The sequence below is a fragment of the Podarcis pityusensis genome (assembly GCF_964106645.2).
Source record: "Podarcis pityusensis genome assembly, chromosome: 11".
Taxonomy (NCBI): Eukaryota; Metazoa; Chordata; class Lepidosauria; order Squamata; family Lacertidae; genus Podarcis; species Podarcis pityusensis.
This window is the reverse complement of record NC_138036.1, coordinates 47,502,470-47,528,602: the sequence shown is the minus strand read 5'-3', so window position 1 is coordinate 47,528,602 and position 26,133 is coordinate 47,502,470. Positions and strand designations below refer to the sequence as shown.

Sequence of the window (26,133 nt, the reverse complement as noted above, 5' to 3'; positions counted from 1 at the left end):
ACACCACAAACAAATAGCTCGAGGAACAAATCACATGTGGATATTCCTTGGAAAAATCCATATTTCTTGCACCCTGATTGTATCCGTCAAGTGGTGTAAACAATTGGGGCAATGAACAAGGTCCTACGCTGATGTAATTACTATAGCTAAAATGAAGTATTAAAAATGTCATCACAGCAGATGTTCTTAAAATTGCTCTGGGGCAATTTAATCTTGAACATATTCAAGAACCGGTCCTTAGACCTCCTTCTAACCTTGCTCTCTCCCACAACTAAAACTGTAATATTACACCTGGGTTAATGAGTGACTAGAGGATTGTGGCAAGTGTTTCCATACCAAGTCTTTTAAAAAAATCAGTCTGATATAACCAACCCAATTCAAACTTGGCGGGGTGGGGCGGGAAATAGAAAATCTTCCAGGCCAACATCAGATAAACATGAGGTACTCATTTACAACCACACTTAACAAATGGAGCTCATAAATCGTTAAGTTTTCATAACGTTGAGAGATGTTTGCCATTAATAAATCCTTTGAACCCAAAATGTTTCCTCACTCTTCAATACCGTGTGTTTTTCTATGGTATGTGGCAAGGAGTTCATTCTAAAGCTCAATTCCCTTGAGGAGTTAAAAAAAAAAAAAAACCTCCTAGTGTACCAGATGTAATGGGCTGTAAGAAATATTCAGCTGGGTTGTATTAAATTTCTTCTTTGGACTGGAGTTTGCTACATTATTAAAAGCTCCTGATAACCAGCTGGCAGATTGTCATTGGATAAACTTGTATATACATGTCTCAGCTGCATATCTAGGCTCACATAGGCTGATAATTTGATATGTGCAAATAAAGCTGGGGGGGCTTAAAGAGTTTTTGTTTATGAGGGAAAACAATATTCATTCAGAAATTGTAATGGGATTTTGAACCAATGATATTCTCCCCAAAGAACTTTACTAGGCCTCGGAAACTTCAAAAGGTCTACGTAATGCAAGATAATTTACATCAAATGTCATGCATGTAACCTTCAGGCTGGGTACAATAATATGAAAGTGGCTCGCTCACAGGTGGGAAAGAATTACTCACAAAGCAAGGAAGGTGAATCCCAAAACCTTGCTCTCTTCTGAAAGAGAATGGCAGTTTTAAGGTTGATTTCTCTCACGAAATTTAATATACAGTGGAACCTTGGTTCCCGATTGACAAACAAATTGGCTCCCGAACACCGATAACCCAGAAATAAGTGTTCTGGTTTGCGAACGTTTTTCAGAAGCCGAACGTCCAAAGCGGTTGTCGGCTGTTGTTTCCGGGGCACCTGTGCCAATCAGAAGCCGCGCCTTGGTTTTCGACATTTTGGAAGTCGAACAGACTTCCGGAACGGATTACGTTCAAGAACCAAAGTACCACTGTAATAAAGTAACAGTAAAATGTATTGAGAAATGTTTCCATATGGTAACAATACATGCTACCATCTCCAGAAAAGCTCTATTTCTCTAGCAAAGGCTTGGTGCTAGCTTGAATCAGAATGAGACCAGTTACTCAGGCAAAAAAAAATTGGTTCCTTTTTCATGGGTGACATCCTATCATTTTCTCTCATGGTGACTCAAAACATTTCTTACACGCCTGCAGAGAGAGGCATTAGTAGCATCTGCTTCTTGTTTTGGGCACCTTTTCGGAAGACCTCACGGTGGCATTGCACGGTCTTAAAGGGAGACTAAAGTGTGGCAAGCACTCATCCAGGGCACCTATTGAGCCTAGCAATCAGGTTGCAATGATTGACCCATTCAATCTCATTGCAGAAAAACCTCCTTGTTTCTTTCTTTCATTACCTTCCCCCACTCCTTATCAGCTGCTCTGTCAAAAAACTAAAAAGATGCAATGCATATTAATGAATGAAGAGTCTAATCTGTTTTAGTGTCAGAAGGAATGACGTGTGTTGGATAACAGATGAATAGGGTGTATGTGTGAGGAAGGAAGGAAGGAAGGAAGGAAGGAAGGAAGGAAGGAAGGAAGGAAGAATAGTGAAAGGAAGAATGTTGGGTTTCTGTTTCTTTTGTTCAAGCCATAACAAACAGCTTTTAGGAGTTCCCAAGGAAGAATATGCAAAATGAATCACAACACAGAAATGTTCAAGCTCTAGCCTTCTTGGAAAGTTTTTTTTAAAATCTCTGTAACATATTCTTCACTTTCAAAATAATTTTCTTTTTTCAATGACCTTAGGATTTTTGTGTTTAAATTATGCTACCCATGTTACAGTAATTTCTAGTGTAGAACACTAATCCATAATAACAGGCAACTGTTCTGGAAACTGTAATTCTGCGTAGCCTTTTTTGAAAGAGACAAATAAGAATGGTCCTTTTCAATATGCTTCGAATAAGCAGGTAGATCTATTTCAAGATGTTGATTATAAACTTTAACTGGAGAGGTTTTGGTAGGGGCCAGAAATAACTGTTGTATGGAACTTTTATATCTGCATTTATGGCTTTGAAGCATTTGTTAGATGCCATTTATGGCTTTGAAGCATTTGTTAGAATATATATATGGCTTCTATCTTTATGGGAATATGCCGAGGTTTTACTGCTTTTTTGCCTGGGACCATCTGTTTTGAGTTCTAGAAGAAGAAAGGAAAGTTTTGTTTAATTCCCTCTCCCTTCCCAACTCACTCTGGACTGAGATAAGATGTTGTTGTTGTTGTTTCTTATCACTGTATAATGTTTTCCCTATTGGGAATGAGTAGATTCTCTAGGGGTCCATGTAAAAAGTCTAATTTTACCAGTGAAGAGATGGCATCTGTTGTTGTGGTCTACAGATCTGAGTTTCATTCTATCTGTGTATCATTCTCAGATGATTTCCGCACTTCACCATCAACTTATACCCCCCACCCCAAATAACACATTCAGAACATGGAAGCATGTACTGTATCATTTGAATATTTGAGCAATAGTATCTTCATACAAGGGGCGTGGGTGGCACTGTGGGTTAAACCACAGAGCTTAGGACTTGTTGATCAGAAGGTTGGCAGTTCGAATCCCCACAACAGGGTGAGCTCCCGTTGCTCGGTCCCTGCTCCTGCCAACCTAGCAGTTTGAAAGCATGTCACAGTGCAAGTAGATAAATAGGTACCATTCTGGCGGGAAGGTAAACGGTGTTTCCATGCGCTGCTCTGGTTCACCAGAAGCTGCTTAGTCATGCTGGCCACATGACCCGGAAGCTGTACACCTTGGCCAATAAAGTGAGATGAGCGCCGCAACCCCAGAGTCGGCCACAACTGGACCTAATGGTCAGGGGTCCCTTTACCTTTACTTTTACCTATCTTCATATAAATACTTCCTAGCATCTTCATTTAAAAAAAGGAAACAACCATTTTATGCATACTTTTGGCTTATCTGTCGCATGCGATCCAGGCAAGCATCTTTGCTCAAGGAAAAGAAATTTCAATACATGGTTGCCTAGAAGAAGCTATGTTTTCCCCAGATTGCGATCCAAGCAGCAGTTACTGGACCACTACTAGAATGTGGATGATCAAGTGTCAGTGACACGTTTTGGATCCTGCTCATGACTTCAGTGAGAAAAAGCATGCAACTCTCTTCCATTGCCTATGTCATGCTGTGGTCCTAACATTAGCCCTCAACCAGGAAAGAGGAAGCGTAACGCTCCAAGCTTTGGGATGTCTATGTATGTCAGAAGTAAATCCAATTGAGTTCAATAGGGCTTATTCTCAGGTAAGAGTCTATAGCATGGGTAGGCAAACTAAGGCCCAGGAGCCAGATCCTGCCCAATTGCCTTCTGAATCCGGCCTGTGGACGGTCCAGGAATCACCATGTTTTTACATGAGTAGAACGTGTCCTTTCATTTAAAATGCATCTCTGGGTTATTTGTGGGGCACAGGAATTCATTCATTATTTTTTTCAAAACATAGTCCAGCCCCCACAAGGTCTGAGGGAGAGTGGACTGGCCCCCTGCTGAAAAAGTTTGCTGACCCCTGGTCTATAGTACTGCAACCTTACACATTAACTAGAGCTGATGTAGGCTTGGACATAAAAGGAGTTGAGGCTTGTTGTTTTTTGCAAAATCTACAAAATAATAATGAAGTTTTGGAGTTATTTTTAAGGAAATTTGCCAAAATCTACACTTCCGACATGGGTTGCCATACATCCAGATTTTCCCAGACATTGAAGCGGTTTCTGCCCAGACACTGATTCCAACGAATCCCAGCTATGTCCGGGAATGGCCACCATAGCTGATGAGTCTCAAGCAAAGCATGGAGGAAGCTCACATGAGTTTCATAACCAGACTTTATACTGACACTTAAAACTTTTTTTTTACCTTTGATACTCAGAACTGGTTAAAAAACCAACTGCCCCCAAAGCTCACACTGCTGCTTTTTGCTTTATGTTATTTCATACTAAAAGGGAGATTCTGGGAGCGTGCTCCACATGCAGAGTTTGTGTATGTTCCTCATGAAGAGAACACACAAATTTGTTCTCTGGAAAAGAAACACAACCTGACAAAAAACAGAAATGCAAGGCACTAGGGCTCTATTCACTTGGGGACACACACACACACACACTTTTGCCATTGTGCAAATGACTAGACCCATTGGTTCTTTTCTCCCCACTTATACTGCCCTCTTATCGATCCAGTGCTCTGATTGGCTCTGTGATGCTACAAATAGCTTCTGGTTGGCTCAGTTCAGTGCTACTCTCATTACTTTAGGGCAGTGATGGCCAAACTTTGCCCTCCAGCTGCTTTAGGACTACAGTTCCCATCATCCCTGACCACTGGTCCTGTTAGCTAGGGATGATGGGAGTTGTAGTTCCAAAACAGCTGGAGGGCCAAGTTTGGCCATCAGTGCTTTAGGGTAAAGATCACGAGGTCAGTGATGTTAACCAATGCCAAGTGAAAATTCAAAGAATCATGCCACTCATGTATCTGCTAGGACCCACTGAGCTGAGTTGCTAAATTGCAAAAGTAGTATCTGGCCAGAATAAAATAGACAGCTAAAACAAATAATTCTAGCAGCTGATTGTAAAACTCACAAAAAAACACCCAGAACAATGGGGTGAAGAATTTTATTCAAAAAGGTCATTAATAAAAAATAACAGCCAATTCTCTTGTAACACAATTGAATTATATCTAAATAGATGCAGATGTTTGTCTGAAAATACATATTAAAATTCTATTAAATTAAATGCATTTATTTAAAACAGTTCAATAAAAAACAAATCCACACATGGGAACAATTGCCTGTAAAATCAAATGCCTTTCTAGACGGGAAAATGTTTACAGTTTGAGAAAAATAGCATCCGAAACAATTGAAACTCTGATTTGTCAAAACATGAAAAAGCCAAGAGCGGTTTGTGCTATATTCCCAAGGTTTGTATTGGTGCATTTCCAAAAGGCATAGTTATAAACCCCTTGGAATCAACATTCAGAATGGGGAAAAAACTGATAGGCTCTTAATTTTAATGGTATATTTGAGAGCTTCTGTAGTAAGCATTACTTTTAATGTCATAAAAGGGTGTTTAAAACAAGATTGCCCAATAAGCAGGTGTTCAAGAGGCCAATGCCATTTAAAGTTTATTGGTTCGTGGAATATGTCGTTCTAAAAGAAAGAGAACTTTATGGGAGATCGCAGATAAGATTTTCAGTCTCACAATACAAAGGCCAGCTACTGTTTGAATACCATTTTCATGTGGAATGCCTCTCCTACTTGCAAAAGGATAGAAATCCAGGAGTTTGTTGACTCCGATAATGTGGCGTTTCACAAATCCTCCCATCACTTGCTTATACTGTCCTTGATTTGGAAAGGCGTACATCTGCACTAGAACCACCATGTTCCTCTCCAAATCTCTCTTGGCAACCTTTAAACAATGCCCGGAACGTATGACTGGTTGGCATCCTATTCTAGCAAACATGATAACCACCTAAAAGCAATCAATAAGTCATTAAACCATTTTATGAAATTGATTAGCACTTTCTGCTTGTTAACACAAATATCAATAATATTAGAGTGGTGGAACCAAACTCTAATGATTTAGTGAAACTCTAATTTACCCTAGGAAGAGTGCCATGCTATCAGATTCTCAGTAGAGTATGTCATTAGAGAAGGCTGGAATAATAATAATAAATCCCTCTTGCTGCTTTATGTAATGGAGAAGGGAGAGGGATATCCAAAAGGTGATGTTCTTATTGTCTCTCTTGAAAACAAAGCAGCTTATTTTCACTCATTAGATAGCAATAAAATTAATATTTTGTATGACCTTAGCCTTTCTATTCAGGAAGGTCCGTATGCTTGCAATTAATTCAGTGTCTCGTTTGTACTCTTATTTTGTTCAGGTTTACAGATAGGGAACCAAAAACATCCTGGATGGATTAGAGACTCAACTGTTAATGAAATCCAAATAACCTCCTGCCACAAACATCCCAGATAAGGTCTCGCTTCATCTAAGATTTTATAAAATAATGTCGTACTGAATCTTGTCCTCAGGTTCCTGTGTACAACACTCTTATTGTTTAGCACTTTGGAACTATTGTTTCACTGCATTGTACAGGCCAGAACTAGGCAACGTGGGGCTCTCCCTCTTTTTGGACTACTCCTTCCATTATCCCTGACCATTGATTATGCTGGAGGGGAATGATGCATGCATTTTGGGTGGATGCAGATGTGAGGAACTTTGTGCTAGTTTTCCTGTCCTGTCCCCTAATGATCCTTTTCTTAGCTCACTGGAAGGACAGATCGTGATGCTGAGGCTCCAATACTTTGGCCACCTCATGAGAAGAGAAGACTCCCTGGAAAGGACTCTGATGTTGGGAAAGATTGAGGGCACAAGGAGAAGGGGATGACAGAGGACGAGATAGTTGGACAGTGTTCTCGAAGCAACCAGCATGAGTTTGACCAAACTGCGGGAGGAAGTGGAAGACAGGAGTGCCTGGCGTGCTCTGGTCCATGGGGTCACGAAGAGTCAGACACGACTAAACAATTAAACAACAATGATCCTTTCACACTGCAGTACCTGTTCTGTTATAGAACGGTGGCTTTTTTTGACCAATACACCACCATGTCGTGCCAAATTTCATTCACACCTGTGGATGTGGTGGATCACAACAAGGACCGTCATTGGACGACATCACTCCTTCTCCACTCTTTCCAGAGGTGTGTTTTTGTTTCCCCATGATTCCACTGTGAAAACGGAAGGAAAGAAGAGGACGGGCAAAAATAGGGAATCAAAATGACCACTTCAGAGTCTGCTGCTGAGTTGTTTGTAATTTGTTTTCCTGATACAATGTGATGTAAATGATGTCGAAGCTAACTGTTCAATGGTTTCTATTATATATATTCATCTGTGACGTGTGAGATGTAAAGAACATCATTGATGATAGTGTCAGCTTCATCCATTGCTTCTCTCTTCTCTCTGCACCCATCCTCCCTGCATCGCAATTTGTAAAGCTTGATGCCTTACCCATCACAAGGCCACAGTGAAGCCAATGAAGTATAGGTAGCTAGGGAGTACTCACTGTGTTAAGGCTTTAGAACCAGGTGGGGAGCCTGTGGTCCTTCAGATGGACCGCAACTTCCAAAATCCCCAGTAAGCATAGTTACAGGTAGGTCGCCGTGTTGGTCTGCCGTGTTGGTCTGCCGTAGCTGAAACAAAATAAACAAACAATTCCTTCCAGTAGCACCTTAGAGACCAACTAAGTTTGTTATTGGTATGAACTTTCGCACACGAAAGCTCATACCAATAACAAACTTAGTTGATCTCTAAAGTGCTACTGGAAGGATTTAGTTATTTTTTGGTCCCTGTGAGCATAGTCAGTGGTTAGGGATGATGGGAGGGCTACAGAATCCTAACCCTTGCTTTAGAATAATTTTTTTGTCTGGCTACTTGGGAGCCAAAATCTGTCACCTGGGAACTGCTGAAGATTCAGGTCTGGCAATTTCTTTTTTACACATAACCTTATCTAATCTCCCCTTGCAATGCCACAACATCTCCCAAAACTGTCACACACATCATGACACTCCTAACATATTGCATTTTTAAAAAGAGGACACGGGGAAGGAGATGATTGGGGCCTTCTAACCTCCCCGTGTAACATCACTACATGCAGCATTCCTCAGACATTTGAGTAACAGCAATCTTGGCTGGAGGATTTCATGCATATTTGCCATTCCACTGTTCTCTCTCATCTTGGTTCCATTCGTCATGTCAGCAGGGAGCAGAATTGACAAGATTGTGGCTTTCTCAACACATCAGTGAACTGCAATCTTGTCCTCTCCGGTCTCCTGCTGACTCAAACAATAAGAGCCAATAGAGAGAATGGTTTGGTGTGCTAAGGCCCAATCATAACAGATTCAAAGCTCTGGGACGCTTATAGGGGCACCTGTCCAAGCAGATGTCAGCTCAATATTGAAACAGCCCCCCACAGAGAAAGATTTTCTCACTGTCAGGAGGACATTAAAAGAGAACCCTTATTCTGTGAGCTTGTTTGTGCATGGAGGCAAGAGAAAAAGAGAAAGTTCTTTTATAACCCATTCTCCCTGTCCTTCTATCTTGTAGGAAAGGCTTGGTGGTCACAAGTAATGCTAGAGTAGGAAACCTGTTGAGTACTGAAAGCTGCATGGGGCAACTGCAAATGTAGCTTTGTCTCCCTGCTAACCAGAAGAACAAATGGAACGCAGCTTCAGGGACATTTCTTCCTTCCACACAGCCTGTGCCTTTCCTGGAATAAAGTCTCCCATGCCGTGCTACCTAAAATTGGACTCACCTGGCTTTTTCTTCAACCAGGATCTGGGACTGCAGTAGGTTCAAAATCTTGGCCAATGGGAAAACCAGCTTAGGACTGCCCAATTGCTGGCTTGATTCACAGTTTTCGAAGACGCAAGTAGGGACCAAAAGAAGAGGTTGCTCACTCCTGAGTATGGCTGTTGATTTCTTCCATGAAAATTCATCAGCGTTTATTTAGTGTGTAGTTATATCATGCAATATTGACAAATATACATATTGCGAACAATTCCCCTTAACATAATGCATTTTGTATGTTTCTTTCCACTACTATTTTCATTTTTATGCACACTTTCCATATGAATTTTTGTGAACAACGGTTGGCGGGGGTGGGCATTGCAAAATTCAGATAGGTGAATAATTCAACTTATATTTGCAAAATTCAGCAAATGCAAATTTCAAAGATTTGGCTTTAAATGGATACGGAACTGAATTTCTCCTCCATCCCTAGCCACCACTTTTTTCACAACAGGAATGCTGATGATGTTGTTGACAGGCATCCATTTGCCAACCCTCTTCATGTCATAAATAAATAAACTCTTCCTAGAGCAGGCATGGCCAAACTTGCCCCTCCAGATGCTTTTGGGACTACAATTCCCATAATCCCTGACCACTGGGTCCTGTTAGCTAGGGATGATGAGAGTTGTAGTCCCAAAACATCTGTAAGGGCCAAGTTTGGCCATGCCTGTCCTAGAGAGAAATCCAGCAAATAACCTAAGCAGGGGAAAGGGTGGGTTGCATCACTATGCCCAGCTAAGGGTTAACGTTTTCTTTTCAAAAAGCCCCATTATTATGACCAACAAAAATGCCACAAAACAGCAGGCAAGCTTTTGAATCTACCAGAGTTCTTTATTAGGCTGGACATTAAACCGAGGTCAGGAGGCAGAAGGGGATAATGCTGATTTGGTCATAATATTTGTATATGTAAAAAAAAATTATTTAGCAGAGCTCTGAAGCATCTGCTTTGCAGCCAGAAGGTCTTCAGTTACATCCTTGGTATCCCAGGTCCATCTGCTTAAAACCCTGGAGAGCCATTGCAAATCAATGTGGCCAATACTGAGCTAGCTGGACTGATGGTCCGATTCAATATGAGACGGCTTACTACTTTCCTCTGTTCTGAGAGGCTATTTGGTTTGTTATGAATTCAGAATTTACTACTACACTACTGCCTGCGGGTTGAAAACTGTACTTGCCCCCTACTCCAGCTTTTAAAGGAAATTCTCGTTTCATCGTCTTTGTAGGAAAAGCCAATTTACTGCTGGAAATATGTGATGAAACACACATCCACGAACAAGAGATTTGGCTTGTCTGTGTTACATGGAAGCAGAGGTTGTGGGTGGGTGGGGGAAGAGACACTTTAGAATTGAAGCAGTCAGGGAGGCACTTAAATCCACAGAGCAAAGCCCTTGCGTTTTCTCTCAGGAGGCTGACATCTATCTTTCCATGTGAGGCTTTGATGTTATTCATATGCTAACAATATGCCATTTCCTCCAAGTGCTCAATACGCTGGAATAAAAGACAATTTGCTGACATTGTGCTGAACACTTCCTGTCCAGAATACTGATCAACAATTGACATTCAGTTTTCCAAAACTAATCTGCCCTAAATAACCCGCAACATAACCTTTCAGATTCCAGTTAAAATAATTTATCATTTTGCAGAATAAAATGATGAAACAGACTATAACTGTATTTTCACTCTGCTTCTAAAATGCAGTTCCAGTGCCCCAGGGACTCCTTTCATCTTATGTAAGTGCTGGCATATGATGTGATTGTTAACATAGCTGGCCACCAGATGAAGTGAATTATCTAAACTGCCAAGGTTTTTACTTTTATTCCAATTTAAACATCAATTTAACACAGAAACTGAAGGGTATTATGAAAGCCCTAATACGAACCATTTTACACATGAAAAAGAACTCTGGGTTATTTATTTATTTTAAACCACTAAAACAAACAAATATGTAATTTATTGAACCTGGTGAAGAGCTAGAAAATAAACAGAGCAGAAGGGTGGATCAGTGCACTCTTGCCTTTATATTAAAATTGAGATGTGCTATCTGTTTGTAAATTAAGATTACAGGATATCACAGGCACATTTGAAACCCTAGACTTGGTGAACACAGACTGGTTTTTAAAAATAAATAAATAGAGTCACTTTCATGTGTTTCAGTTGTTCATCTGTACCAGAAACAATAAATATTGCCCGATTCCTTTCTTTTATAAACATTTTGCCTTTGGGGAATGCCTTGCTAAATTGTTTCTGTGAATTGTAAGAGCTGGCCATTCTTCAGGGTTCAGCCCCAACCTCAGTCTCTGAGTTAGCAGGTAGAAGCAGGTTGTCTCACCTAGTCAGTAAGGACCTTGAAAAAGCTCTTGATGCCTTAAGTGTCTTGAGGATACCTACTGTAATGTGGTTTATGTGAGGCTGCTCTTTGAGACTCTTCAAGTGCTGCAACAATGCTGATACTTTGGTTTGTTGATATCCATCGGTTTTTAGATTTATAATATTTAGGTTTAGAATCAAGGTCCAGATTAAAAGCCTAGGGAGTTGCTTCCTTTCTGCTAAACATTCTGGCTCAGAAGATCTGGGACCTCAGTTTGTGTGTCCAGGCAATTACACCTCAGATTTAATTCAAACTCAGACAACTCAAAATACAAAAGATGGAACATCATGAAAACTGGATTGCCTTGTCTAATGAAGGCCACAGTTCTCTACAAGTCCCCAAAACAGTTTTACCTTCCAATCTATATGCATAACTAAAAGCTAAGCTGTATTCCCCTTTCTCTTGTACAGTTGCTGCTAAATGTCTGATTCATCCGACTTTGGGGGTGACTACGAAGCTGAGAGCACTGCATGTGGAAGGTTTGAACTAGTCTGTCGCACACACAACTGGTTCCTCAAAACCAGGGGCCGGCAACGTTTTTTAAGGCCGGACCGGTCCACTCCCCGGCAGACCTCTCGGTGGGCCGGAGCGTGCATGCCTGAGCGCCTGTGCATGTACTCAAACTATTTGAGGGCCCCTGCATACACGCTATTTCCAGCACACTTCTGGGACAGAGGAGCACCCATGCGCATGCGCACATGCTATTTCTGGTGCTCTTCTGACCCGGAAGTCTGTCCCCGCGGCAAGAAAAAAATGGCGTCGCGGGGGGGGAAGCACAGAATCCCCACACTGATCCACAGAACTGCCATGGGCCGGTTCCAGGAAGTTCATGGGCCAGAACTGGCCCATGGACCTTAGGTTGCCGACCTCTGCTCAAAACCGTTTCTTTTCTCTGCAGATTAGGATTCAAATGCCCTCCAGCAGGTCCTCTCTTTGGTCTCCCCAGTGGTAGGAAAGACTGCATGGCAGAGTTGCACCTGCCATTTATGTTTCCATAATTCCCTAGAGCGACACCTCTTCGCCTATTTTGGTTTTAATATTTTCAAGTGCAGGTTTTTATTGTATTGAGTTTGTATTGGATTTTTATTGTATTGAATTCTGAAGCAATGCTCTATATAAATAAATGGGAGGCATTGTAGGAAATTTAAATGCTGGAAGGCTGCTGGACCCTGCTACTCAATGTAAGGTAGAAGGGCAGGTGCTGGTGCTGAACCCTGGATGGATGCTGAGGTCCTGGCAGCTGCCTGAGGATGCCAGGTGCTAACTTCACTCCTTAACAATCCCAGCTACAGGAATAAATGGAGACTGGTGCCCATGGGGACTGGTAGGGGAAAAGGCAGGGAGGCCAACACTAGGGGGAGCCAGAGCAAATGGCTGGCTGTGCTACAGCCAATGATAGGATGCCTGTGGCGGGGATTAAACCTGGGAACTTGTTTGTGTGTGTTAGCTGTGAGCAACAGCCCTAAATTCCAGAGGCACAGCCATTCTAGCCTTTTAACAAAAATCAACAAGGGGTCCTGTCCCATCTTAAAGACCGTCAGCAATGTCTAGGCAACACTATGACCATGTACATACACAATAGACAATATTTATAGAATTCTTTCAAACCATAACAAGTATGAAATGACATCTTTAGTCTCAAAGTCTCTGAAAGTCTTTAAATGAAGCGAGGTACCAGACTTTGTACCATGAAAGACAAGCTGTGAATTCAGCAAATATTATGTCCAACACTGAACAGTGATTCCGGATATTGACTACTGTTTCGTAGAATCCTTCGTCAGCGTGGTGAGAGGATATAGAATTGCTTCATAGAATCATGGAATCATAGAGTTGGAAGAGACCACAAGGGCCATCGAGTCCAACCCCCTGCCAAGCAGGAAACACCATCAGAGCACTCCTGACATATGGTTGTCAATAGAATCATAAACAGAAAAAAAATTTTTACAGACGATGACCTGCATGCACACATCACTTTACAAAAATTATAAACTATAATACAAAACAGTAATGAAAAAGAGTACATACCCCATCTTATTTCGAATGAATGTATGTAAATGAAAATATCAAATGCTGTGGAAGAGTGCTCATGTAAAAGAGTACGTACTTGCAGGGGGGCACAAGTGTCCTGGCTGTTTAAGTCCAATAAAGAGGCTGAGTAAAAAGGTGGTTTTGAACTGAATCACATGGGCAAAAGTGCCACACTGAATAGCTTTATTAGGAGGCTACATTTTGGTCACTGTTACCAGCCAGCCATTTCAGAGACAGCCAAGGGCAGGCATAATTACTTGATAGGATGTTTGAGGTTACAAGTCCCAGGAAGAGAACACAACTGACAAACTTGGCATTCATCAAGCCAGGGGGAAGCCTCAAGCAGGGATATATGGAGGAGATGATGGGAAAGGGAACCAAGCCAGCAAATTGCTCAAAAGAGTAATTAAGTTTGGAAACAAGGAGCCTTTATGGATGGCGTGAAAGAAGAAAACAGCGCAAGAATATCGTGTTGGTGGCATATGGGAGCAAATACCAGAACAGAAGCAAAACTACAGTCAAATCACTTAAACAGGAGTTCGACAAACAGGAGGGAATTAATATATGTAGTTACGAGGCTTCATTAAAATATATATACAGTATATATAGCTGGACATAAAATGAAAAACAAAAATAAATGGATAAATGGCAATTAACACTCTTTCAAACAGGTGAACTATAAGTTCTCAGGGCATACCTTGGCTGATCATATAATGACCTCAGTAACAGCTCCCCTATGCATGGTTCGGCAAATTAATTTGATTTACTGACAAGTAAACAAGATCAAAGCAGACAAGATGTAGAAGATCCTGGATTTAAAACTTAAAAGTAGCCACAGGAGAGTATAATTTGGATTAAGGGAAACACTGGGAAAGATGTTGTTCCACTTTTTGCCCAGGCCCCCATCTAGATGATATGACCATGTTTCGTGTATCTTGGGAGTTCCATTTAGAAACCTGTATTCAGTAAGTGATGGATGTTCAACAGCGATTGGGCCTGTCTGACCTCAATTGGAAACGAGTTCCACAGAATTGGGCCCACAATTCTGACCACACACTTCCTTGTGTATAAAGGTAAAGGTAAAGGTACCCCTGCCCGTATGGGCCAGTCGTGTCCGACTCTAGGGTTGTGCACCCATCTCACTTAAGAGGCCGGGGGCCAGCACTGTCCGGAGACACTTCCGGGTCACGTGGCCAGCGTGACAAAGCTGCTCTGGCGAGCCTGCACCAGCGCAGCACACGGAAACGCCGTTTATCTTCCCGCTAGAAAGCGGTACCTATTTATCTACTTGCACTTAGGGGTGCTTTCGAACTGCTAGGTGGGCAGGAGCTGGGACCGAAAGATGGGAGCTCACCTCACCGTGGGGATTCGAACCGCCCACCATGCGATCGGCAAGCCCTAGGCACTGAGGTTTTACCCACAGCGCCACCCGCGTCAACTAGAAAGGAGTTCCACAGAATTGGGCCCACACACTTCCTTGTGGATATGAGCCATTAATCCATTCCAAACCATGGAAGGCCACAAACAGTGACTCCCGCAAATACCTTGGTGACTGAGCAGGAATCTAAGGGATCAGGTGGTCCCTGAGGGATCCTGGACCCAAGTACATAAGGAACTTGAAAGTTAATGCAAGAATCTTGATCAGTTTGCATGTGTCCCATTGCTTGCATTATGAAGGAAAACTGTTCAATGTGTGTGCCTTGCCTTGTAGTAAACTGATATTTGTGACGTTCCATTTGCATTCAAATGAAGTTTATTTATTGAATTTTATATTTAAAATTCCCTATTGTAAAGTCAGAGATCAGATATTCAAAAACAAAATACTTAGGGTCACGCCGAGCTTCCCCCGAAGCATTTACATTTGAATTAGGCAAGGAAATGTGACCCTTGTCTGATCCAAATAAAAATGTTTTGGAGAAACTCCTGACCTTTCAAAATCGAACAAAATTAGAAATCAGTGACATCAACCATCTGAGCAAGAAACTATTGTTTCACTTCCATTAATGTCAGGCTTCAGCATTAATAATGTCAAAACGTGTACTGTTACCAATATACTGATTAAAAACATGAATTATACATCTGATAACTATGTAGAATTCTGGAATAGTCACCTAGGGAGACAATATTCACATTCTAATTCAATCCAGATAATACTTTTCAAGGGAGACAGACAGGACCATATGGCATATAAACAGATATGAAGGAACCACATATTCTCCAATCTACTTATAATTGATCCAAATGAAGACTCACATGTTGATGTAAGGACAAGGACGCTAACTAGACTCCTGTAGCCTTCCTGCAGTGGGGAACCTTTTGTATCTGTGGAATATCCCCACCTGACAAGGATTTGCAGTGGAGGACTATTTGGCATGGGGAAACCAAACAGGTAATGTGCATAGGGTAAAGACATCGCCATCCCCTCTGTAGAGCAACGTGCAAATACTACTTGAAACACGGGGGAGGAAACAATCTTACTGCGTTTTAAGCTGTTCATTTGTACGTAGCCTAAATCATGGGTAGGCAAACTAAGGCCCGGGGGCCGGATCCAGCCCAATTATCTTCTAAATCCAGCCCGTGGACAGTCCAGGAATCAGCATGTTTTTACATGAGTATAATGTGTCCTTTTATTTAAAATGCCCCCCACAAGGCCTGAGGGACAGTGGACCGGCCCCCTGCTGAAAAAGTTTGCTGACCCCTGGCCTAAATAAACATATAACACTGGTCCTGAAAGACCTTCATTTGCTCCAAGTACATTTCTGAGCACAATTCAAAGTGTTGTTGCTGACCTTTAAAGCCCTAAATGGCCTTGGCCCAGTATACCTGAAGGAGCATCTCCGCCCCCATCATTCAGCCAGGACACTGAGGTACAGCTCCGAACCACATTCTGGTGGTTCCCTCACTGCAAGAAGTGAGGTTACAGGGAACCAGGCAGAGGGCCTTCTCGGTAGTGGCACCCTCTGACTTTCAGAAGACATCTGAAGGTAGTGCTTTTAATGTTTGATGTTTTATTGTGTTTTTACTACCCTGTCCGAAACTACCCAGAGTAGCTGGGGAGGCCCGACAAGATCGGTGGGGTATAAGTATTATTATTATTATTATTATTATTAGTCTAAAGGTATATTTATATTACACATTTATGTTTGTTATATACCAGATTAATTGTTATATATCTCTCTCCCCCACCCCTTTGCCGCACACACACACACACACACACACACACATGTGGAGTGTTATTAATGGGAATGCAGAGAATTCTCTGTTAGAGATTTCTTGTTCTCTTGTAAAACTAATGTTTCCAGGCTCCCTGGGGAGAGGAAATACTATTAAGGCAGGTTATATCTGTGGTAAAGATATGCCCTTATCTGAAATATCCTGTTGTGGTTTGAGGAATGTATTTTTAAATTAGGCCACTAAAACCTTGCCTTTGCCAGGTTTTAGTGGCCTCTTTTAAATCTAAATCCTCCAACCCACCACAAGATACTTAAGATACAGTCATATCTTCGCCACAGATTTAAACTGCCTAAATAGTATTTTCTCTCTCCAGGGACCTTGGCATATTTATTGTCTACAGGCAATTTGTAGCTACTCTCTGCCAAGAGTTGGGGAGAGAGGGGGGAATATTGTGGATGTCTTTAAAACTAATGAGAACTTTTCAATAAAAGTTAATTTTAAGAAATATACCACTACAGCAGAATGTGCACACATGTTAAATCACTTTATAGTACCTATCCAAATAGTAAGTTTACTGCTTTGGAAGCAGTAGTGCCAACTAACAATAATTAAGGGTTTGTTTTTAACTAGGTTCAATGCCATGCTATACCTGCACATGCATAAGAGGGTATAAAATTGAGCTTTGCGGATATACTGATGAAAAAGTTGTTATCCACGTATGTTGCCTCCAGGCTGTCAATATTTTGCAGGAGGAATTCAAGTACATAGCAGACATTTAGAGCACAACTTAAGTGCTCTATCGACCTAGTGTGAAGCAATCTTGAGTACCGTACTTTCCCATCTATAAGATGCCCCCATGTACAAGACGCCCCCCTGTTTTGGGGGCCTCCATTTAGAAAATGGAGTGGGATTGAGCTTTGGGGGGGTTATTTGGGGGAAATGCCGAAAATCACTCACCTGCCAGAACGCAGCACAAAACCGCTCGCATTTCAGAAACCACCTATCAGCTGGCTGTTCGCCACCATTAGTCCTCCCGATTGCCGCTGCGGCAGCCAATAGACAGCTGCCCTTGTCGCAGCAAGCGGGAGCGTGATTGACGGCCACTGGCGGCGATCGGGCAGCTGATAGTTGGTTTCTGAAACACGAAGCGCTGTGTGCTGCGTTCTGGCGGGTGAGCGATTTTCGGCCCCCAACCATCAAGTGGCCAATCACCACTACTTGGGCTCATGCCAAAAAACCATTCTCCCATCCCTTCGTCTTATACACTGAAAAATACGGTATTTCTTACTAATGCTTTTTTGTGCAAGTTTTGACAATTCCTAATTATTAGAGGAGGCAATGATCCAGGAGGTAGCCATCTTCGTGTATATGCTAGAAGCAGTGGGAGCTAATCCACTAAGGGGAATGGGGTGCAGCCCCACCAGGCAGTCTGCCTTACCAGTCCAGGGTGTGGTGCTGCCTGTCAGTTTCCTCATCCATAGTCTGTGGACTCATCTACATTGGTCAACTTATGCCGTTATGAATGCATTAGAACAATGAGATACCAGATGGTTCTGTAGAACTGAAATCTGAAGTCAATGAGAATTTGCATTGTAAGCTCTTATAACTTTCCCCCACCATAGAGTTTCATGGTGTTTTTTTATAGCTGTATAGATTCAGCCTCTGTGTTGCCCTTGTAGAACTCAGCAGGAAGGAAGATGGGGACAAAACCAGAATCAGTTGGCTCTGCCTGTCGTTGATTCTAACCAGTGCCATTTTTCTTGAAAAAGAGATCCCAGAACACACCATGAATGCTTTCCTTGTTCTCTTATAATGACAGTGATGACCACCTGAGAGGTGTTGGAATTGAGTTCCGGTGAGTTCCAAATGAAAAAAAAAAGCCCTGGCTATAAGTCCACCTGCTGTTGATCTCTCTGCCTTCCACCATAAAGGAAAAGGGACCCCTGACCGGACAACTCTGGGGTTGCAGCGCTCATCTCGCTGGCCGAGGGAGCGAGTGTTTGTCCGCAGACAGCTTCCAGGTCATGTGGCCAGCATGACTAAGCTGCTTCTGGAGAACCAGAGCAGTGCACGGAAACGCTGTTTACCTTCCTGCCAGAGCGGTACTTATTTATCTACTTGCACTTTGATGTGCTTTCAAACTGCTAGGTTGGCAGGAGCAGGGACCGAGCAACAGGAGCTCACCCCGTTGCGGGGATTCGAACCGCCGACCTTCTGATCGGCAAGCCCTAGACTCTGTGGTTTAGACCACAGCGCCACCCACGTCCCGCCTTCCACCATACCAGTCTCAATAAGAAACAGCCACCACTGGCTACAAGGCACTGGGTCCAACACATTGTGAACAAAATAGCTTTCCATATATACTGTGAATACAAAGGTACTTCAAAGAGATTATACAAACCATATCCTCTGACAGTCAAGAGGCCTTCACAAAGGAATATGTATGTACTTCCTTGGAGACAAAAGAAATCAAAGGAAATGACTTCATTTCTAATTCTTACCAAATGCTTAACACAACTGTTCAATGTTAAAAAATGAAAAGACTCACCAGTATCAAGGGCGGAGAAGTTTCTTGCATTTAATAAAAATAATAATAAAATGCTCTCTGTAGTTACAAGATGATCAATTAAGCCTGCATGCAAAACAAGGATAGGAAATTAAACTTTGTAGCATATTTACTGAGCTGACAATTCAATGGGAAAAATCCATATTAAATACTTTAAATGTGAAAGCACTTAACAGATTTAGTTTTTAAGAACTGCATGAATACTCGACATTGTAAACTTTTTTTCTTTGTAAAATCATGGGTGCAGCATAGCAGCTAGAATACAAAGAACAAAGAATGAGCTGACAGCAAGCTGTATGCCCGCTGATGTATACTGCTGTCTTAGCAGTTACCCAAAACAAACCTCACTGATCAAGCAGAACACTGGATTTCACAAGTGTGCCAGCGGCATGTATGTTCTCTAGACTCTAATAGGGAAATGTGCATATTGAGTACTCCCCTCAGCAAAAGAAATTCAGCTCCCCCTTGCTGGTGGCCCAAGGCACTCTGTGGTCTCATAGTAGCAGTACCTGCCTATTGTCCATTTTGAGCACACCATCATGTAGCGTTTAAATCATACTGTAAATCAAAACAAGGAAATGCAGGCCTTTCTTTTGAAGCTGAAAGAAGTGATCTGCGCAGTATAACGGCATACAGGCAAGCTTCCATAATTAATAATTTTTGAAAGTCTAAAGGGGAAATCTGCTTTCTCCCTGCACGGTTTCCTTGATGGAATAGTTCAACAGCTGATGGCTTCAGCTTATGCTTCCCCGCAAACAGTAATGTACAACAACAGGCGGGTAGTGAAATGCACATTGGCATGGTCATTATGTGTCTGCAGTGGGAAAACTGCCTGCAGTAAACCTCTGATTTAAGTACTGCTGTCACCCTTGGCTTCTTTTGGGCCCCCAGGACTCATGTACTCTTGCAGGAAACAAAATCAGATCTTATAGACAGATGAGGCTCCATGAATTGATTATCCATGAGCAATTCCCAAAAGAGGAACTCTTTTACACATTTCTCATTTAAAAAACGACAACAACCAACCAACCAACAGCCCAGTGCTTATCAAAAAGCCCTCTTCTCTCCTACGTACATAATCCATTCAAAAGAATATATGCACACAAAAGCTGAAGGGAAGGGAAATAGAACATAGAATTCACTCCTTCTTTCTCCCCTATGCATCTCATATATTTACATATGACTAACTATCTGAAAAACATAATTACCAATCCATATACACACACTGACAAGGTATTGAGTCAAAATGACTACCAGGTTTGGTGGCAGCTGTCACAGACTGACAGTGTGAGTCACAGATCATAATTCAGGTTGTGCAACTGTTTTGGCCTTGGCCCAATGTGACTGCAAATAGCAATGGGAGGATCCTTACAAGATCACTTCTCAAATAACAGCCTTATTTGAAACTCTGTGACCCCTTTAGGCATACCGTAGTTGTTGTTGTTTTTAATTAAAAGAAATCAACAAATTACCAAAAGACACCCCCCCCAAAAAAACCAACAACAACATTGGAATAATCAGACTCTCCTCTTTTATTTCTTCTTGGAAGTAACTGGACCTTACCTCTAAGTCAAGGCAGAGTGCAGTAGAGTCACAGGTCACAATAAGGCTTGCTATATGGCATGGAAATTCCTGACATGTCCTGGTTTTGGGGTGTAAAAATGGCAAAAGGGGAAAAATTTGCCAAATCAGCAAAATGTCTGTGGAAACCCGGATGTATGGCAACACAATAGGAAAAGCAGTGGAAACTCATAATTTTGAGGTTTTCCTGAAAAAAGCTCAACTTTGCGGGTGTCGGGAATTTTACATGGAGTAAGTCCATGTAACCAGTGTTATTTTTTTCTAGGGGTATCCCCCTAAACATTTTGTGAATCTAAGTTTGGCCTCATTGAGGGGCAGTATTTCAATATGAGTAGGAAAATGAGAATACCCCTAAACATTTTTATTTATTTTTTAGGGGGAAAAGCACTGCATGTAACTTAACGGGACTTATTCTGAGTAAGCTAGGACTTCAGTGTGGATGATCTTAAGATGCAATCCTGTACACACTTACTTGGAAGAAGATACCATTGAACTAAAAAAAAATACTTCTGAGTAAACATGCGTTAGGTTGCACTTTTAATGTATTTCTGGTTGCTTCTATAAACATTTTTCTCCACACCACACATGATGTTAGAAGTATCTTTCTACTCAGTTAGGGACATTATGTGATTACTGGGGGACAGGAAGCAGAGGTGTGACATTTTAAAGTTAGACGTATCTCGTAGAAGCATTTTAAGTTGCAGGAAATGCACAAAGGTGCTTTTGGCGCCATGTGTGAAAATGACCTATATTTGTGTGCTCATGCTTTGGGGTTCACCTTCTACCAACATATATTGCCATTAGGAACATAGTTGTCTGCCTTATGCCAAGTCAGACCATTGTTCTATCTAGCTCAGCATTATCTAAAACAAATTCTCTACCACAGAGCTACAGCCCTTCCCATTAAGGCTTAGAATTCCCCTGTAACATAACATAGGATAAAGAGCTTAGAATTCCCCTGTAACATAACATAGGATAAAGGTAAAGGGACCCCTGACCATTAGGTCCAGTCGTGACCGACTCTGGGGTTGCGGCACTCATCTCGCTTTATTGGCCGAGGGAGCCGGTGTACAGCTTCCAGGTCATGTGGCCAGCATGACTAAGCCGCATCTGGCGAACCAGAGCAGCGCACGGAAACGCCGTTTACCTTCCTGCTGGAGCGGTACCTATTTATCTACTTGTACTTTGACGTGCTTTCAAACTGCTAGGTTGGCAGGAGCAGGGACCAGGAGCAGGGAGCTCACCCCATTGCAGGGATTCGAACCACCAACCTTCTGATTGGCAAGTCCTAGGCTCTGTGGTTTAACCCACAGTGCCACCCGCATGCCTTAACATAGGATAGTGGGATACTAATATAGATTGTGTTTGAAGTACAATTGCCCTCAAAGTTATTGCCCTGTTTCCCCAGACAGGGAATCATTTGCAACACCTTGGCTTCTTGAAAGAAAATCAGGATATATATATATTTTTAAATTTTTCACCGTGCTGCACTCTCATCTATTTATTAAACTTGCATTTTTTGGTCTTCTGGTTCCTTGAAAATTTAAGCAGACATACTAATGTTAAGTGGTGTAAAAATCTGCGAGAGCCCTTGTTTCCATTAAGATGTGTGGTTGTTGTTTTTTCCCAGACATCTGGAAAGGTTAACACAAACGTGGCATAGGGCATCATTTGGGACCTTCCAGAAACAACGAGAACTGAAACCTGACATTGTTCTAGCAGGTGCAACAATGCTTGATAAGTTACTAAAACCAGTAAAAAAGGGGGGGGGGACATTCAGAAGAATAATTGCATCTTGGTTCTAAAAGGTTTCAGCTGAGCTAAAATGAACATAGCTGAGATTTACTGGCTCAAATAGAAAAATAAACCTATTAAACATTAATGGTATTTCACTTTGTATTACAGCATGTCAAAGTTAACCTCCACCAACTGCTCTTTTGTGTGACCTGACTGTAAAATATTCAAGGGATTTCCTTTCCCTGCAAGGCTTTAAACTTGTCCCATTCTCCTCATGTTTTTAGCCTCAGCTGCACTTGTAAAGGAGTAGTAACATAATGTGTTTTTGGAGAAGAGTTGGCTAACACCATACTTCTGCAGCTAGGCAGCGGTACCCACCTCAAGCAGTTGAACATTGTCATTTCTTTATTTATTATGGTTTGCGTTTGATTTTCTATCAGAGAGATGCTGGTGAGATTTTCCTGCTTCAGGTGTCAAAATAACTTGGCCAACCTTTGCTACTGTGCACCTTAATCTAGGAGAGGGAAGTGCTATTTGCTGGCCTGGCCCACCTCAGAAGCAAAAGAGATCCGTCCTGCCATTGGTGAGGATCCAACTCTTGTTTAAATATATGGGGAAACCTGCTATTTGTCACAGAGTGAGCCAGTCAGTAAATCACACAGTTGAAAGTTGGTATTAACTCTTTACAGTCGTTCCTCGAGTTACAGACGCTTCAGGTTAGAGACTCCGCTAACCCAGAAATAGTACCTCAGGTTAAGAACTTTGCTTCAGGATGAGAACAGAAATTATGTGGCAGCGGCGCGGCAGCAGCGGGAGGCCCTATTAGCTAAAGTGGTAACTCAGGTTAAGAACAGTTTCAGGTTAAGAATGGACCTCCAGAATGAATTAAGTTCTTAACCCAAGGTACCACTGTATTAGCAAAAACACAATCTTCACAGATTGTGAGTGCCAGGCCTAATGAGCACAGCAGCTCATTCCCTGTAGGTCTTACTCCATGAAACCAAAGGTCTTCTCCTCCCCACAGCCACCTATGTCTCCTCCTATCCAGGGCTTTTCCCAAGCAATTGGAGACTGCATCTGTGTGCAGCCTGTCGCTGCTCCACCCCTTTCATGCCTCTTCTGGTTCTGGGAGCTAGGAGAGAGGGGGTTCAATCTTTGGCATGACTCCAGGGAGGGCTAAAAAAAAAGTTCTATCTGAAACCTTGGAGTCCCTCTGCCAAATGGTGTAGGCAATTTGCAATGATCCGTCTAGCTACTATATAGAGTACGTAGTCAGGGGTAGTCAACACGATGGTCTCCAGATGTTGGAGGCTCCAGTTCCCATAAGCCCCAGCCAGCATGCCTAATGGCCAAGTATGAGTTGTGGTCTACAATATGTGGAGGGCACCACATTGGTTGTCCCTGAACTAGAAGGTTTGACTCTGGCTTGTCCACAGTTGGCTTGTCCCATGCCTAGAAAGCACAGCTCCACACTTTCTAGGTACAGGTATAAGCGGTTTTACATTTGCCCTTCCACTTTCCCCCAGAAACCCACTCTTCAGTGATAAATTGGAACAAACAGCAATCCCATGGGAAACCAGTGAGCCAAATGGAAGTGTGGATGAGTCCTCAAAATAAGGCAGTTTCCTACCCATCTTTGTGGCATATCTTGTGCCAAGGAAATTTGGCTGTTGGTTGAGATGGTGCATAGTCCTTGCCTGTTCCTTTCCCCTACCTCACACTGAAATAGGCTGCACTGCACAGACATTGGAATCTCTGGCAACTCTGATGCCACAGCTCTCATTTTTCAGTTCACTGTTGCAATTTTTCTAATGTCCAGCCAATAAAACAGTATTTGTAAAAACAATGGGGAGGGGGACTGTGAACACCACACTTTCACATCAGGGGGCTTCACATCTCTCTTCCAAGCAAAACAGTAGAAGTAAATTTTGAACACTATCCAAATATCTTATCCAAGCCCAATCAGATTAGTGTTTAGCAAAGAATCCCTGCAAGAATTTTACAAACTATAAGCATTTCAAAACAGAACAAGAGCCAGCATGACATGGTGTCGATCCAGACCAAGCTTAGAGTTAATATTTTGCTTTGTGGTCCAGATTGTAGCTTTTTTCAGATGTGGTCTAGACTGCATGATCTCAAAAAAATGCAGGCACTCAGAAACAGTCAAATATTCCCTGGCTACATTGACTTTGGCATTCTGCTATACTGAGCCGTATTTCTCCAAAATGATCACAGTGAGCCTCTCATTGTTAAGTGAACTGCTCAAGCCTCTCCACACATATAATCAAGACTTCATGGCTGCCATGATGACCATGTGACTTTCCCAACATGTCATCAGCCCAACGCATGTGGCAGGTAGCATTCTGGACTTGGTTTCTTGGCTGGGCAAGAAGAGGGTGATCTGAGAGTAGGGGTTATTGACATCAATTCTTTATCATTTCCTGCTAAGATTTAGGCCCTAAGTGTTATGTACTGAAGTTCTCACCCTGAGCCAGCAGGGGGATACTGTAGGTAGTTTTCACTCAGGTCCACATATGCAAATAAGGGATTGAAAGTGACGTTCAGTGATTGGATAGTTACAGAAAGTTGCTACTGTTGCGTTGTACTGGAGCTCTATATAAGCAGGCTGGCTGAACCCTTCAGTTCAGTTCTGTTCTGGCCTAAACAAGAGCTGTTTGAAGAATCGCTGTGTCGTCTGATATGTTCACCCACAACTTAACACTAAGCACCTTTCCCCCTCTGCAGAGGTAGGAGACCTATAAGGATGTCCATGCTCAGATGAATCCAATTGGTTCCAAGGTGGCCCAGTGGGGAGGGGTTCCCGCTGATGACTGGCACTCCTGTCAAAGCCATGGCCAACTTGTGGAACTTCCAATTGGCTCAGGCTGTTGACACAATCACCCCTGAGCCCAGTTCCCAGGATAATGAAAAGTGTTTTGTGTGTTGTGCATGTGAGAAACAATTTGTTTGAGGGAAGGATTCGTGTATAAGTATGTGGTTGGACAAGAGGACCCTTGGGATCCCTTCCAACTCAATTCTCAATTCCTTGGTGACTGCTTGGCAGGGGTACCCTGTCCCGTTTTGCTGCCTGAGGTGAAACAGGAAGGCGTCACACATGCCATCACCAACTCTGCCCCACTGCTGAAGCCTCATTTACCAGGGTCGTGCGGAGGTGGCTCCTGGAGGGATCTGGTTGAACTCTTGCACAAGCTCCACGAGATCTCACTGGAACTGGAAAGGGGGAAATGTTCCGACTATAATGGATTGGCAGAATAAGTTACAAGAATATGCGGGAATGGCACAATTGACCAACAGCCTAAGGGGCAGTTCAAGACAAGAATTTGCACAAAAATGGGATAAATACTAGAGATATGTACAAAAATATACCAATGATTTTTCGTCTATGGCAACATTTGAATGAACTTGGATAAAGAAATATAGGACAAATAAGATTAACAGTACAAATTGTTGTAAGCATGTATTAGAAAATATATAAAGAATAGATTAATAATGGTAGGTACATTCACTATTAGAATAAAAGCATACAATGGGAATTGACAGGAAGTCCAAAGTTTTTATGATATTTTTTGTTAATAACTTTTGTTAATAATCTTTGTTAATAACGGCATAAAAAGTAGCATAAACACAGCTGAAGCTTAAGGTTTATAACTATGTAAGAAAAGACAAGTATATGGGGGGGTGCGTGTATATGATTGAAATCTCAATTTACTCTACAATATGTACTATATATATATATATATATATGCAATGTAATGTAAGACTATTAATAAAGCTTGTTACATTTAAAAAAAAGGAAATGGCTGCTGCTACTTATCCAGAAGAAGCAGTAGGGGTGGGTAGAGTCCCCATGGGAGCGCGGCCCCATGGAATT

General features: G+C 42.1%; 1 long non-coding RNA gene across 1 annotated transcript in view; it reads left to right on the top strand.

Annotated features, from left to right (window-relative positions):
- Positions 1-26,133, top strand: part of LOC308458549 — a 436,164-nt gene that overhangs the window by 126,345 nt on the left and 283,686 nt on the right. The window lies entirely within an intron of this gene.